Source organism: Odocoileus virginianus, chromosome X (genome assembly GCF_023699985.2).
Source record: "Odocoileus virginianus isolate 20LAN1187 ecotype Illinois chromosome X, Ovbor_1.2, whole genome shotgun sequence".
NCBI lineage: Eukaryota > Metazoa > Chordata > Mammalia > Artiodactyla > Cervidae > Odocoileus > Odocoileus virginianus.
In genome coordinates, this window is record NC_069708.1 from 15,030,020 (window position 1) to 15,045,197 (window position 15,178).

Consider the following 15,178-nt stretch of genomic DNA (forward strand, 5'->3'; position numbering starts at 1 on the left):
CTTGGAGCCCATATGTTTTTTTTCTACATCTGTGTCTCCATTTCTGCTTTGCCATTATCACACTATTTCTTCTAGATTCTGTCATCTTCACCCCCACTCTAAATTACTTTCCACTATATTCAGGCTCTGAAGATCCTGCTTTCTTCCAAACCAGTTCTTCCCTGCCATAAAAATATAAGACCTTTGTTTTAGACCTTCCTCAACACAAGCACTGAGGCTGTGCTAAGGCTGAAGGGGATTTACTGTGAAGCTCATGAATCTGAAGTTTCAGAGCCCCTCATTCCCTGGAGCCTCTTCTAAAGTCCTGAGAGTAGCCTCCATGATAGGCTTACATTGTCATATGATTTTATACAGTTTCCAAAAAGTATATATTTCGACAGCAATTGCTTAAGATCATTGTCTCCTTCTTCTCCAAATGCTCTTCTCCACTTCCCCTAATGTAAAGTGGTGCTGGAGAAACTGTGGTCCAGTGTTGGCTCTGGCTACAAGGAACCTGAACCAGGAATCCATCCTGGGTCCCTCAGGCCATTGTGATAAATGGTCACAAATCTGGTGGCTTGAAACAATAGCAATGTATTCTCTGGTTCTGGAGGCTGGAAGTCCAACATCAAGGCAGCAACAGGACCCTCAGGAGGTTCTGGGGGAGAACTCATTCCTTACCTCTTCTAGCATCTGGTGGCTGCCAGTCTTCTTTGGTGTTCCTTGGCTTATGACCACATCATTACAATCTCTGCCTCTGTCTTCATGTCACCTTCTTCTCTGTGTGTGTGATTTGTTTTGCTGTCTCTTACAAGGACACTTGTGATGGTCTTTAGGGCTCACCTGGATAGTCCAGGATAATTTATTTATCTCAGGATCCTAAATCATATCCTCTAGATCCTTTTTGCTTATAAAGTAACATCTGCACATTCCAGGGATTAAGACCCGATATTCTTGGGTTGCCATGTTTCAACCTACAACAGGACACTGTTAGTCATGCTTAGTGGGATATATCTATGCAGATTTGAAGCCCCATTTCCTTGTACAGTTAAGCTGTTGCTAAGCATCCTGATAGAACAATCCTTCTTCCCAAGGTGTTGACTCACATCGTATTGTAACACAAAGGTATAGGATGATCTTGTGATATGAACCTGCCCTGTGGGGCCGGGGGGCTTCCCTGGTGGCTCAGTTGGTAAAAAAAAAAAAAATCCACCTTCAATGCAGGAGACCTGGGTTCAATCCCTGGGTTGGGAAGATCCCCTGCAGAAGGGAACAGCTACCCACTCCAGTATTCTGGTATGGAGAATTCCATGGATTCTGGGGTTGCAAAGAATCAGACACAACTGAGTGACTTTTGTATATGTTGTGGGACCTAGAGCTGGAAGTATGTAGAAAGCAACAGAGGAAAGACAAATGTAGGGAGACTGAACCTGATCTGTGAAAAATGGTTCTATGAATATCTATGAAAAAAAAATGACAGAAAATTTCCTAAATTGACAATAATCCTAAAAATGTACATGTCATAATCTATAATAAAGTTGTGAAATGGAAAGAAGCTTTTCCTAAAAGATTAATAAGATAAAGTCAAATTTCTATCGTTCATGCTGAAAGAGAGACCAAGTTATCTTTCATTTTTCTACATAGAAAGGAATTCTCTAAATCTCAAGGAATGTGTGGCTGAAAGTGTAGGAAAATTATATTACAGAGGTGTGTTGAGCAGTTAATTCATTTAAAAATTATTTAATTTTTAGAGATTTTTTGTGATATTTTCCAGGTTTTAAAAATTTTGTAATTTGTTGCCTTTTCTTATTCTTAATTAAGTTTTGTGGTTGATTTTGTATCCATCTTCTAAAGTGACTCTAAGAATTCTATAGGCTTTTGGCCTAATAAACTGGGATCCTCCTCCAATTGGTTTTATGATTCAGGTTTATTGTGGAGTGAGTGAAGGGAACAGCTTCTTATATGCATAAAGGGAAGTTGGCCCAGAAGTCAGAGTTCCTCAACATCCCCAAGAAATAATCTTTGTTCCTAGGTTGGCCAAGCTGGCAACTCAGAACAGTTGCTCTCCAGTTTCTTGTCCAGGGTGTCAGCCTGGACTCTGTGCTCCTCACAAGCTTGAATGAAAAAACAAATATTTCCGGGCTATTGAATAAGTGATGTGCAGTCCATCCATCCATTCTTTGCACATGCTAATATCCTTCCCCAAAGCAAGCCAGGCTGTTAGAGTTGTGTGTGAGTTCCCCTGCCAAGTGGCTTTTCCTGGATCATGTTTCTATGGTGGCACTGAGGGAAATATAAGAAACTGCCCTCTGAAACCTGTTTCCATACTCACTGTAAAGATGCTGTTGAGGAAGTTGTCTATTATGTTCCTGTTTACGACGACCCAAGGGAGACATTTCCCTCTGGTTCTCCTGAGCTTCAGGTTTGATTTTTATCTTATGGCAGTTGTAAATCACATGTCTGGTTTTGTCTCTCACATCTCATGTCTCTGTCGGAATTCTGAGGACTTAGAACATACATTTCAGTACCAATATTACCACTGGTTCCATGATATCTTAACTACTTGAATTTTTTCCTTTACCTTGATTTTATTATTTGCTTCTTATTAATCGCTTCTTATCTTATTAAATGTATTTATGTAAGTCACCATAAAATCAGTCAGCAACAAAGTGGGCATAAAAAATAATTTATTTCACAGTGTTTTTCAAGTCTATTATATCCTTCTACTTCTCTGTATATTCATTCTGTTAATTTTTGAGAGTTTGATATTGAAGTTTCAAGTAAAAAATCCTAATTATATATTTTAAAAAGCAATTTTAATATAGAGTGGAACTATATGTAACCTTGTTATTTATTTTCCAAGTCTCCTGTAAATGTGTTATTGTACTTTAATAATTTAAAGAAGTAAAAATAAAAAAATAATTGAAAAGTCACAGTAAATGAATAAAATATAAAACACCTAAAGCACATTTCCCTTCAAAGCTTTATTAATTATGTGATATTTCTGCATCGGTCTTTTGCCAGCAAGTCAGAATCTTATTTACTGAGAAAGGATCCAAGTTTTATTAGTGAAAATTTAGGCATTCTCTATGGAGAAAAAAGAAAGAAAGAAATAAAGAAAAGCATCCTCATTTTGTTTCCTCTTTTTTTTCTTCTTCTCTTTTGCACTATAATTATTGTTCATTTAATAGGACAAGTTTTCTCTAAGGCCTCCAGTTCTTTCTTATTCAAGTAGGTTTAGGCAGATTACAGATGACAAAGGCCTTCCTAATCTGCAGTGCTTTCCGCTCCTTGGAGAACTGGCCTCGTGTCTCCTTTCCCTTTTCTGAGTCAGCACTTGGCTCCTCCAAAGCCATGGGGCCCCAGGTCAGACTTAGAAATAATAAGCAAGGAGAGAGAGAACAGCAGCCCATATTTTAAATGTGAAAAGGAGCCCTCCTCTCCAGAGCAATTGTGTTGTTAATATAGTTCTGAGAAAAGAAGGGGCTAGGAAATTCAAGGAAATGAAAAAAAATAAACAGTGTCTCTACAACCCACTTAGGGCTTCCCTGTTGGCTCAGGCAGTAAAGAATCTGCCTGCAATGCAGACCAAGGTTCAATCCCTGGTCAGGAAGATCCCCTGGAGAAGAGAATGGCAACCCATTCCAGCATTCTTGCCTGGAGAATTCCATGGACAGAGGAGCCTGGTGGGCTACAGTCTGTGGAGTCACAAAGAGTTGGACATGACTGAGCAGCTAACACTTTCATTTCGCTTTCACAACCCCACTTAATTGTATCACTGAACTCTAGAGTTAGATAATACCTCTCAGGCTAAAAAGATACTAAGATATCTAGCTAAGGTTGTTTTACCTACTCAGGGCTGAATTCTCTTATCTTCTTATTCCTCAAAGAAAAGTTCATCTGATCATTTGCTGATTAAGTGTTATAAACTGGGTAGTCTACATTAATTTTGATAGTATTCTTTTTTTTTTTTTCCTTTTTTCATGTTGTTTTCCTGCCTTGGTTAACTTGCTTTCTAGTTAACTTGTAACTGAATGCAACTTTGAGGGCCTGATGCACGGTAAAGCCAAACAAGCCAAACAAGCCAAACAAGCCAAACTGTGGGAGTTAGGGCTTCCCCCATGGCTCAAACAGTAAAGAACCTGCCTTCAATACAGGAAACACAGGAAATGCGGTTTTGATTCCTGGGTCAGGGAGATTCCCTGGAGGAGGAAATGGTAACCCACTCCAGTATTCTTGCCTAGAAAACCCCACGGACAGAGAAACCTGGTAGGTTACAGTCTATGGTATTGCAAAGGAGTCAGGCACGAATGAACATGCATGCACAGGGTAGAGAAAGGTTGATAGCAGGGCAAAGCAAAAATGGTGGCTCATGCTCAAAAACCCCAAACTCCATGATGATTTTCAGGGACAAGTTTTTATTAGGCAAAATTTGGGGTGAGAGCTGCATGGTGTGTGACTTTCTTGATGGGTTGAGATGAGGTAACAGAATGGTGCTCTAGGAATCTTGTTCTCAGCCTGAAGTTACCATCCTCCACCTGGGTGGGGGCCTTAGTCCTATAGAAGAACTCAGAGATATTGTGATGGAATGCTCCTTGAGCAGGCACCAAGATCCTCCTTTAATGGCTGCACTATTGTTATTTGAATGCTCCTCCTTTGCTTCTGCTTTCCCTTAGTGCCCTGATCAGTAACTGTCTGAATCTTCTCTTTGGTATTCAGAAAGGTCCAGAGGCTGAAACCTTTACCCTGCAAATAAGAAACAGGGAATATGGAAAGACTTTGTACTCTGGAGGGCCCCACAGGTTCCCACTCAGTTTCAAACTCTTTATACAATTTTTATTTTTTCTTCTTTATCAATATTTTGACATTTCTTGGCCCCTTAACATGGCCAGGTTTTAACTACTTATCTGAATCAGATTCCTCTTTATTTTTTACCTGATGCCCACCTGACTTCAAGTTTGGGAAGTTATGTTTTATATCAGAATTTACGAATCAATTTTCTAATCTACATCTCCGTGACTGTCAATATTCTGGTGACCTTGACATGGCATCCCTTTATTTACTTCCCCCAGGCTTATATTCCATCTTATACACCACCTTCTGATTTACTGTCTGTTTCTCTGTTCCATCCACTGGTCATTTACAGGAACACTTCAGATCAATGTTCCCCTTATGGCCCTATGCAAATTATAGTAACATTTTCATGAGGATCTCTGCTCATTCTGTTCCCATTCATGAAGGCTCCTTATCTACCTCTTCCTGAGATGCCCTAGAGTTCCTACAAGGTCACATCTGGTTTTGAATTGATAGGGACATGAAATTGAGGCCCCATGACAAACCATCTAAAGTAAACATGCAACTCTTAACCCAAGCATGCATCAGAGAGGAATGACATTTGTCAAGAATAAAAAAGATTAAGATTTTTTATTTATTTATATTTTATTGAAGGATAATTGTTTCACAGAATTTTGTTGTTTACTGTCAAACCTCAACATGAATCAGCCATAGGTATACATATATCCCCTCCCTTTTGAAACTCTTTTCCGTCTCCCTCCCCATACCACCCCTCTAGGTTGATACAGAGCCGCTGTTTGAGTTTTCTGAGCCATACAGCAAATTCCTGTTGGTTATCTATTTTACATATGGTAATGTAAGTTTCCATGTTACTCTTTCCATACATCTCACCCTCCCCTCCCCTCTCCCCATGTCCATAAATCTATTCTCTATGTCTGTTTCTCCATTGTTGCCCTGCAAATAAATTCTTCAGTACCATGTTTCTAAATTCTATATATATGCATTAGAATACTATATTTCTCTTTCTCTGACTTACTTCACTCTGCATAATAGGTTCTAGGTTCATCCACCTCATCAGAACTGACTCAAATGTGTTTCTTTTTATGGCTGAGAAATATTCCATTGTGTACCACAAATATTCCACTTGTGTACCACAAATTCTTTATCCATTCATCTGTCGACAGACATCTAAGTTGCTTCCTTGTTCTAGCTATTGTAAATAGTGCTGTAATGAACAATGGGATACATGTGTCTTTTTCAATTTTGGTTTCCTCAGGATAAATGCCTAGGAGTGGGATTGCTGGGTCGTATGGTGGTTTTATTCCTAGTTTTTTAAGGAATCTCCATACTGTCTTCCACAGTGGCTGTATCAGTTTACATTCCCACCAACAGTGCCAGAGCATTCCTTTTGCTCCACACCCTTTCCAGCACTTATTGTTTGTAGACATTTTGATGAGTGCCATTTTGACCGGTGTGAGGTGATATCTCATTGTAGTTTTGATTTGCATTTCTCTAATAATGAGCAATGTTGAGCATCCTTTCATGTTTGTTAGCCATTTGTATGTCTTCTTTGGAGACATGTCTGTTCAGGTCTTTTCCCCACTTTTTGATTGAGTTGTTTGTTTTTCTGGCATTGTTATATGAGCTGCTTGCATATTTTGGAAATTAATCCTTTGTCAACTGTTTCATTTTCTATTATTTTCTCCCATTCTGAGGGTTGTCTTTTCACCTTGCTTATAGTTTCCTTTGCTGTGCAAAAGCTTTTAAGTTTAATCAAGTCCCACTGGTTTACTTTTGTTTTTATTTCTGTTACTCTAGGAGGTGGATCATAGATTATTTTGCTTAGATTTATGTCACTGAGTGTTCTGCCTATGTTTTTCTCTAAGAGTCTTATGGTTTCTGGTCTTTCATTTAGGTCTTTAATCCATTTTGAGTTTATCTTTGTGTATGGTGTTAGGAAGTATTCTAATTTCATTCTTTTATATGTAGCTGTCCAGTTTTCCCATCACCATTTATGGAAGAGGCTATCTTTGTCTCATTGTATATTATTGCCTCCTTTGTAAAAAATAAGGTACTCATAGGTGAATGGGTTTATTTCTGGGCTTTTTATCTTGTTCCATTGGTCTATACTTCTGTTTTTGTGCCAGTGCCATACTGTCTTGATGACTGTAGCTTTGTAGTATAATCTGAAGCCAGGTAGGTTGATTCCTCCAGCTGCATTCTTTCTCAAGACTGCTTTGGCTATTTGGGGTCTTTTGTGTTTCCATATGAATTACGATATTTTTTGTTCTAGTTCTGTGAAAAAATGCCATTGGTAATTTGACAGAGATCACACTGAATCTGTAGATTGTGTTTGGTAGCATAGTCATTTTCACAATATTGGTTCTTACCCAGGAACATGGAATATCTCTCCATCTGTTTATGTCGTCTTAGATTTCTTTCATTAAGCAAGTAAGTAAGTAAGTAAGTGTTAGTCACTCAGTCATGCCCGACTCTTTGCGACCCCATTGACTAAGGCCACTAGACTCCTCTGTCCATGAGATTTGCCAGGCAAGGATACGGGAGTGGGTTGCCACTTCCTTCTCCAGGGGATCTTCCCAACCCAGGGATCAAACCCTGGTCTCCTGCACTGCAGGAAGATTCTTTACCAACTGAACTACAAAGGAAGCCCGGATTTCTTTCATTAGTGTTTTCTGATTTTCTGTGTACAGTTCTGTTGTCTCCTTAGGTAAATTTATTCCTAAGTGTTTAATTCTTTTTATTGCAATGGTGAATGGGATTAAGTCCTTAATTTCTGTCTGATTTTTCATTGTTAGTTTATAGAAATGCAAGTAATTTCTGTGTACTGATTTTGTATCCTGCAACTTTGCTAAATTCACTGATTAGCTCCAGCAATCTTCTTATACTGACTTTAGGGTCTTCTATGTACAGTATCATGCCATCTGCAAACAGTGAGAGCTTTACTTCTTCTTTACTGATCTGGATTCCTTTTATTTATTTTTCTTCTCTGAATGCTGAAGCTAGGACTTCCAGAGCTATGTTGAATAATAGTGGTGAAAGTGGACATCCTTGTCTTGTTCCTGATCTTAGGGGGAACACTTTCAGTTTTTCACTATTGAGAATAATGTTTGCTGTCAGCTTATCATATATGGCCTTTACTATGTTGAGGTAGGTTCCTTCTGTGCCCATTTTTTAAAGAGTTTTAATCATAAATGGGTGCTGAATTTTGTCAAAGGCTTTTTGTGTATCTACTGATATGATCATATGGTTTTTATCTTTCAGTTTGTTAATATGGTGTATCACATTGATTGATTTGTGTATACTGAAGAATCCTTGCATCCCTGGAATAAACCCAACTTGATCATGGTTTATGAGCTTTTAGATGCATTGCTAAATTCTGTATGCTAAAATTTTGTTGAGGATTTTTGAATCTATGTTCATCAGTGATATTGGCCTATAGTGTTCTTTTTTTGTGTTGTCTTTGTCTGGTTTTGGTATCAGGGTGATGGTGGCCTCATAGAATGAGTTCGGAAGTGTGCCTTCCTCTGCAATTTGTTGAAAGAGTTTTAGAAGGATAGGCATTAGCTTTTCTCTAAATATTTGATAGAATTATCCTGTGAAGCCATCTGATCCTGGGCTTTTGTTTCTTGGGAGATTTTTGATCACAGCTTCAATTTCAATGCTTGTAATTGTGTTGTTCACAATTTCTTTTCTAAGAATCTGCCCATTCCTCCAGATTATCCACTTTATTGCCATATAGTTGTTCATAATAGTCTCTTATAATCCTTTGCATTTCTGCATTGTCTGTTCCTTTTTCATTTCTAATTTTGTTGATTTGATTCTCTTTTTTTCTTGATGAGTCTGGCTAAATGCTTGTCAGTTTTGTTTATCTTCTCAATGAACCAGCTTTTAGTTTTAGTAATCTTTACTCCTGTTTCTTTCATTTCTTTTTCATTTATTTCTGCTCAGATCTTTATGATTTCTTTCCTTCTACTATTTTTTTCTTCTTCTTCTTTTCCCAGTTGTTTCCAGGTGTAAAGTTAGGTTGTCTATTTGTTGTTTTTCTTGTTTCTTGAGGTAGGATTGTATTGTTATAAACTTCCCTGTTAGAACTGCATTTCTCTGCATCCCATAGGTTTTGAGTTCTCTTGTTTCATTGTCGTTTGTTTCTAGAAATATTTTTATTTCCCTTTTGATTTCTTTTTTTTTCCATTTATTTTTATTAGTTGGAGGCTAATTACTTTACATCATTACAGTAGTTTTTGTTATACATTGAAATGAATCAGCCATGGATTTACATGTATTCCCCATCCCAGTCCCCCCTCCCACCTCCCTCTCCACCCGATCCCTCTGGGTCTTCCCAGTGCACCAGGCCCGAGCACTTGTCTCAAGATGCTTGATACAATTTCAATTTTCTTAGATTTACTGAGGCTTGATTTGTGACCCAAGATGTGGTCTATCCTGGAGAATGTACCATGTGCACTTGAGAAGAAGGTGTGTTCTTCTGCATTTGGAAGGAATGTGCTGAATATATCAATGAGATCTGTCTCATATAATGTATCATTTAAGACTTTTGTTTCCTTATTATTTTTTTTCTGTTTTGATGATTTGTCCATTGGTGTGAGTGGGGTGTTAAAGTCTCCTACTATTATTGTTTTACTGTCAATTTCTCCTTTAATCTCTGTAAGTATTTGTCTTATGTATTGAAGTGCTACTATCCTGGGTACATGCTGCTGCTGATGATGATATTTACAATTATTATGTCTTTTTCTTGGGTTGATCCCTTCATCATTACGTACTGTCCTTTCTTATCTCTTGTAATCTTCTTTATTTTAAGGTCTATTTTGTCTGATATGAGGATTGCTACTTCAGCTTTCTTTTGCTTCCCATTTGCATGGAAGATATTTTTCCATCCTCTCACTTTCAGTCTATATGTGTCTTGAGGTCTGAAGTGGGTTTCTTGTAGACAGCATATGTATGGGTCTTGGTTTTGTATCCATTCAACCAGTCTGTGTCTTTGGTTGGAGCATTTAATCCATTTACATTTAAAGTAATTATTGATATATATGTTCCTATTACCATTTTCTAATTGTTTGGGGTTGATTTTGTAGATTTTTTTTCTTCTCTTGTATCTCTTGACTATATAAGTCCCTTTAACATTTGTTGTAAAGCTGGTTTGGTGGTACTGAATTCTCTTAATTTTTGCTTGTCTGAAAAGCTTTTGATTTCTCGGTCAATTTTGAATATGATCCTTGCTGGGTATGGTAATCTTGGGTGTAGATTTTTCCCTTTCAATACTTATATCCTGTCATTCCCTTCTTGCCTGCAGAATTTCTGCTGAAAGATCAGTTGTTAAACATATGGGGTTTCCCTTGTATGTTACTTGTTGCTTCTCCCTTGCTGCTTTTAATATTCTTTCTTTGTGTTTAGTCTTTGTTAGTTTGATTAGTATGTGTCTAGGCATGTTTCTCCTTGGGTTTATCTGGTATGGGACTCTTTGTACCTCTTGGACTTGATTGGCTATTTCCTTTTCCATGTTGGGGAAATTTTCAACTATAATCTCTTCAAAAATTTTCTCTTACCTTTATTTTTCTCTTTTTCTTCTGGGACCCCTATAATTAGAATGTTGGTGCATTTGATATTGTCCCAGAGGTCTCTGAGGCTATCCTCAGTTATTTTCATTCTTTTTACTTTATTCTGCTCTTCAGAACTTATTTCCACCATTTTATCTTCCCACTCACTGATTCGTTCTTCTGCTTTAGATACGCTGCCATTGATTCCTTCCAGAGTATTCATAATTTCAGTAGTTGTGTTGTTTGTCTCTGTATGTTTATTCTTTAATTCTTCTAGGTCTTTTTTAACTGATTCTTGCATTTTCTCCATTTGGTTTTCAAGGTTTTTGATCATCTTTACTATCACTAACCTGAATTATTTTTCAGGTAGTTTGCCTATTTCCTCTTCATTTATTTGAACTTCTATGTTTCTAGTTTGTTCCTTCATTTGTGTAGTATTTCTCTGCCTTGTCATAATTTCTTTTTAACTTATTGTGTTTGAGGTCTCCTTTTCCCAGTCTTCAAGGTTGAATTCTTTCTTCCTTTTGGATTCTGCTCTCCTAAGGTTGGCTCAGTGGTTTGTGTAGGCTCCCTATCGGGTGAGATTTGTGCTGAGTTTTCATCTGTTTATTTGTTTGTTTTTCCTCTGATGGGCAAGGCTAGTGAGGTGGTACTCCTGTCTGCTGAAGATTGGGTTTGCATTTCTGTTCTGTTTGTTGTTTAGTTGAGGTGTCCTGCACAGGGTGCTACTGGTGGTTGGGTGATGCTGGGTGTTGTATTCAGGTGGTTTCCTTTGTGTGAGTTCTCACTATTTGTAAGTCCCTGGGGTTAGTTCTCTGGTAGTCTAGGGTCTTGGAGTCAGTGCTCCCACTCCAAAGGCTCAGGGCTTGACCTCTAGTCAGGAATGAAAATTCCACAAGTAGTTTCTTATGGCATTAAGTGAGATTAAAACAAATATCCAAAAATGGGAAATCGAAGACGAGCCCCAGGCAAATGGCAGTTACAAAATCAGGCAAATAATAATTAAAATAATGGAATATACACATATACGTATATACCCATGAGCAAAGTCCAAACAGTCCAACAAAAATAAAGTTGATTTACCCAGTGAACAAAGGAAATAAAAAATTATATTTACCAGTTAAGAACAAAAGTAACTAAAGCACAAACTGGAAAACAAAACTAAAGCAAGGTGCCAAGTGGGAAATAAAGCAATGAGAACAAAACTAACAAATATATTGAGAGGAAAGGAAATAAAGAAAAGAAAGAATAGATATGCAAAGTTAAGTAGAGGTAGATGAAGAAGACTTATATACATTAAAGGTTAACTGCAAAGGGAAAAGAACAGTAAAAAAGGCAAACAAAGGAATACATGTAGAAAAATATAATAGGTTTAAAAAAATTAAAACTTAAAATGATAGAAAAGGGGAAAGAAAAATAAAAGAGAAGAAGAAAGAAAAAAAAGGAAAACTCCACGGAACTGCAAAATCCCAATGTAGAGGCAGAGGTTTATAGCAACAATAAAAAGTGTGATTGAATATACACATATACATATACACTCTTAAGCAAAATCGAAACAATCCAACAAAAATGAAGTACAATAGATTGACCTAGCGAACAAAGGAAACCAAAAATTACAGCGACCAGAAGAAAACTAACTAAAGCACAAACTGGAAACAAAACTAAAGTAAGGTGCCAATTTGTAATAAAGCAATGAAAATAAAACTAACAAATATGTTGAGAGGAAAGGGAAGAAAGAAAAGAAAGAATAGATATGCAAAGTTAAATAGAGGTAGATGAAGAAGATGTATATACATTAAAGATTAAATGCAAGGCAAAAGGAACAGTAGGAGAAGCAAACAAAGGAATAAATGTAGAAAAAATAATAACAGGTTTAAAAAATTGAAATTAAAAAAAGAGAGAGAGAGAAAAGGAAAACTCCACAGCACTGCAAAAGTCCAATGTAGAGACTGAGATTTATAACAATATTAAAAAATGTGACTGAGGAAAAACAAAGCTAAAAAGCTTGATTAGATTTCATAGTGCCAATAAAATTGACAGCTACAGTAGAAGTGAGAAAAAGGGGGAAAAATCCGAAAGAATCTACAGAACAAGTCAAAACATAAGAATAATAAAAAATGTTTTTCTTGAGTCACTGCTGCCAGAGGCCTTTCCCTCACTGGGAGTCCCAGTCCACCTCATCTCCCTAGGATGTCCTCCAACACTGTGCTGATCTCTGGAGCTGCTTTGAAGGCAGCTCAGATTCTAATCTGGTCCTACTCCTGTGTGTTCTTGCCTCCAATGTCCACAGCTATCAGAACTAGTGTGTTTTCTTTTGTGGGAGCTCTCAGTGACCTTTTATATATTCCATAGACACAGAGTCTGCCTAGTTGATTGTGCAGATTTAATCTGCAGCTTGTACAGCTGGTGGGAAGGTTTTGGGTCTTCTTCCTTAGCCACACTGCCCCTGGGTTTAAACTCTGGTTTTATTTGCACCTCTACATGTGGATCATCCACTGGGGTTTGCTCCTGAGGCTGCTCTGGAGGGCTTGTGTTTGCCCCTGGGAGGGCCAGGTGTGGAGGTGGTGCAGCTGCTTGGGTTGCAGGGGTTCTGGCAGCACCAGGTACTCAGGAGAGTTGGTGGCTAGGGCAGCAGGAAATATACTGCTCTAGAAGGGTATTGCAACCAGCATTGGCCAATACGCTCCAGTATTCTTGCCTGGAGAACCCCTTGTCTGAGAGAGAAGCCTGGCGGGCCACAATCTACAGGGTTGCAAAGAGTCCAGACACAACAAAAGCGACCCTGTGTGCATAGACACAAGACTTTTTTTTCGCCTGTGGCAGCTCTGCCCCAGGGAGAGTTGAGCATGAAGGTGGTGCAGCTGCTTGGCTTATGGGGACCCTGGCAGCACCAAGTGTGCAGGAACATGGACTGCTTCTGCTGTGGGAATTATGGCCCTATCAGAGTTTTTCTTTTCTTTTTTTATGAGCCTCTTGTAGCTGGCGATCAGAAGACCTCTTTGTCCAGTCTTTCTCCATAGCTGTGCCTGTTCAGACACTTAGAGGGCTCCCTTGCCTGGGGTCTGTCTCTGTTGTTTGGCACATCAGGCACATAGAGGGGCCCCCTGGCTGGGGTCCTACTGTGTAGATTGGCATATCAGGCACTTAAAGGGGCACCCTGAGTGGGGTCCTACTCAGTAGTTCAGTGAATCAGAGGTTTGATGGGTGAACCTCTCTATTCTTCAACTGCCGATGCTGGTGTGCAGGGAGAGAGAGGTTATGGTGATGACTCCACTCCCTATGCATGACTCAGTAGTATCACCTTGCTTCCATGGCTGCCCGGCTTTCCTCCACAGGCATTTCCCACCACAATCTCCTCCCTAACTTCCCCTTTATCCGTCTCTCCACAGTCAACAGCAGCCCTCACCCTTGGATTGCTCCACAATCCCTAAACTCCAGCTCCCAACTGCTGCACTTTCCAAGAAACCTGTGTCCCTGTCCAGGGTATGTATGGCTGTGACAAGGACTGATTCTCATTCCATTTAGGTTTCCATAGATCAGTTACTTTACTCTCAACCTTAAATGTTCCTCCTCTGACTCAGACAATTAACCCAATGTGGAGATCGAACCCCTGCTTCAGTTTACCCACCTGCCGAGGGCAGGTCCAGTCCTACTAACACTCCAGTTTTTCCCTCCAGTTCCTTCATCCTACCAAGTTTTTCATGGTTCTATATATTCTTTTCAGCTGGTCAGGTCCTCCTGTCCACTTTCAGCTGGTGTTCTGCATGCACTTCTGTGTCTGAAGGTGTATTCCTGATGTATCCATGGAGAGAGATGTACTCCACATCCACCTATGACTCCACCATCTTGTTTTCTCTCCTAAGATTTATTTTGAATGGCTCTCCACACATGCTAGAGGGTGTGTGCCTGTATGTAGGTGAGTGGGAAAATATTTGCAGCCTGAAGTGATGAGGCAGGTCCTCACAGAGAAGAGACTAACCAGAAACTCCAATGGGAAGACATATAAGTGATATTACCAGGGACCTATCTACTCTGGCTACCTTGGAGGTAGGGTAGAGGCATAATTCCTGCTCCATAGCGTACACCAATTTGTCATCCAGGATACTGGCTTTCTCTGAAATGGGGAATAAGAACTCATTAAATGTGTTTATGCACCAATCGCTAAGTCATGATACTTTCCATTTGGCGGCTCTGTTGTAAGGCTTTAGAAGATATGTTTGTTATTTATAAGTCATGCTGCACATATATTCTCTTTCTTTACACCAACTCCCATAATCTCAATTAACAAAAACATAGAAAAAAGAAGTCCAAGAAAAATAGTATACATTGTTTGATCAGTAAAGACCATATTATACAATCAAAGGGATATTAAACAAAACAGTAGCAATGCTTAACAAGTTGGGAACTCATAAGGTGGCAGGCACATGCAAAGGTACAAAACAATTGGCATGTAGTTTATCAAATCCTAATAGCAATCCTGAAAAGTGGGTATTGTAGAAATATAGAAAATACACTTCTTATTCCCCATTTCGGAGGGAAAACGTCAGCCAGCTGGTTCCTAGAGGAATTTGTTCCCTTTGTAAAGTTCAGCATGACTCAGCTCATTGGCCTATAAACTTGACTATACTGATTCAATGAATGTGGAGCTATCTTTCAGGGATAAATCATAAGCCAAAGAGAAATCACCATGAGACACACCAGATACTCAAATCCACATGCTCACCATATGTATCTATCAGTCAGGGACTCAACAGGAGACAGATGGCATGCTGATACTACAATAATTGGAGGAAGGTTTAATAAAGGAGTTACTTACAAAAGTGTGTGTAGGA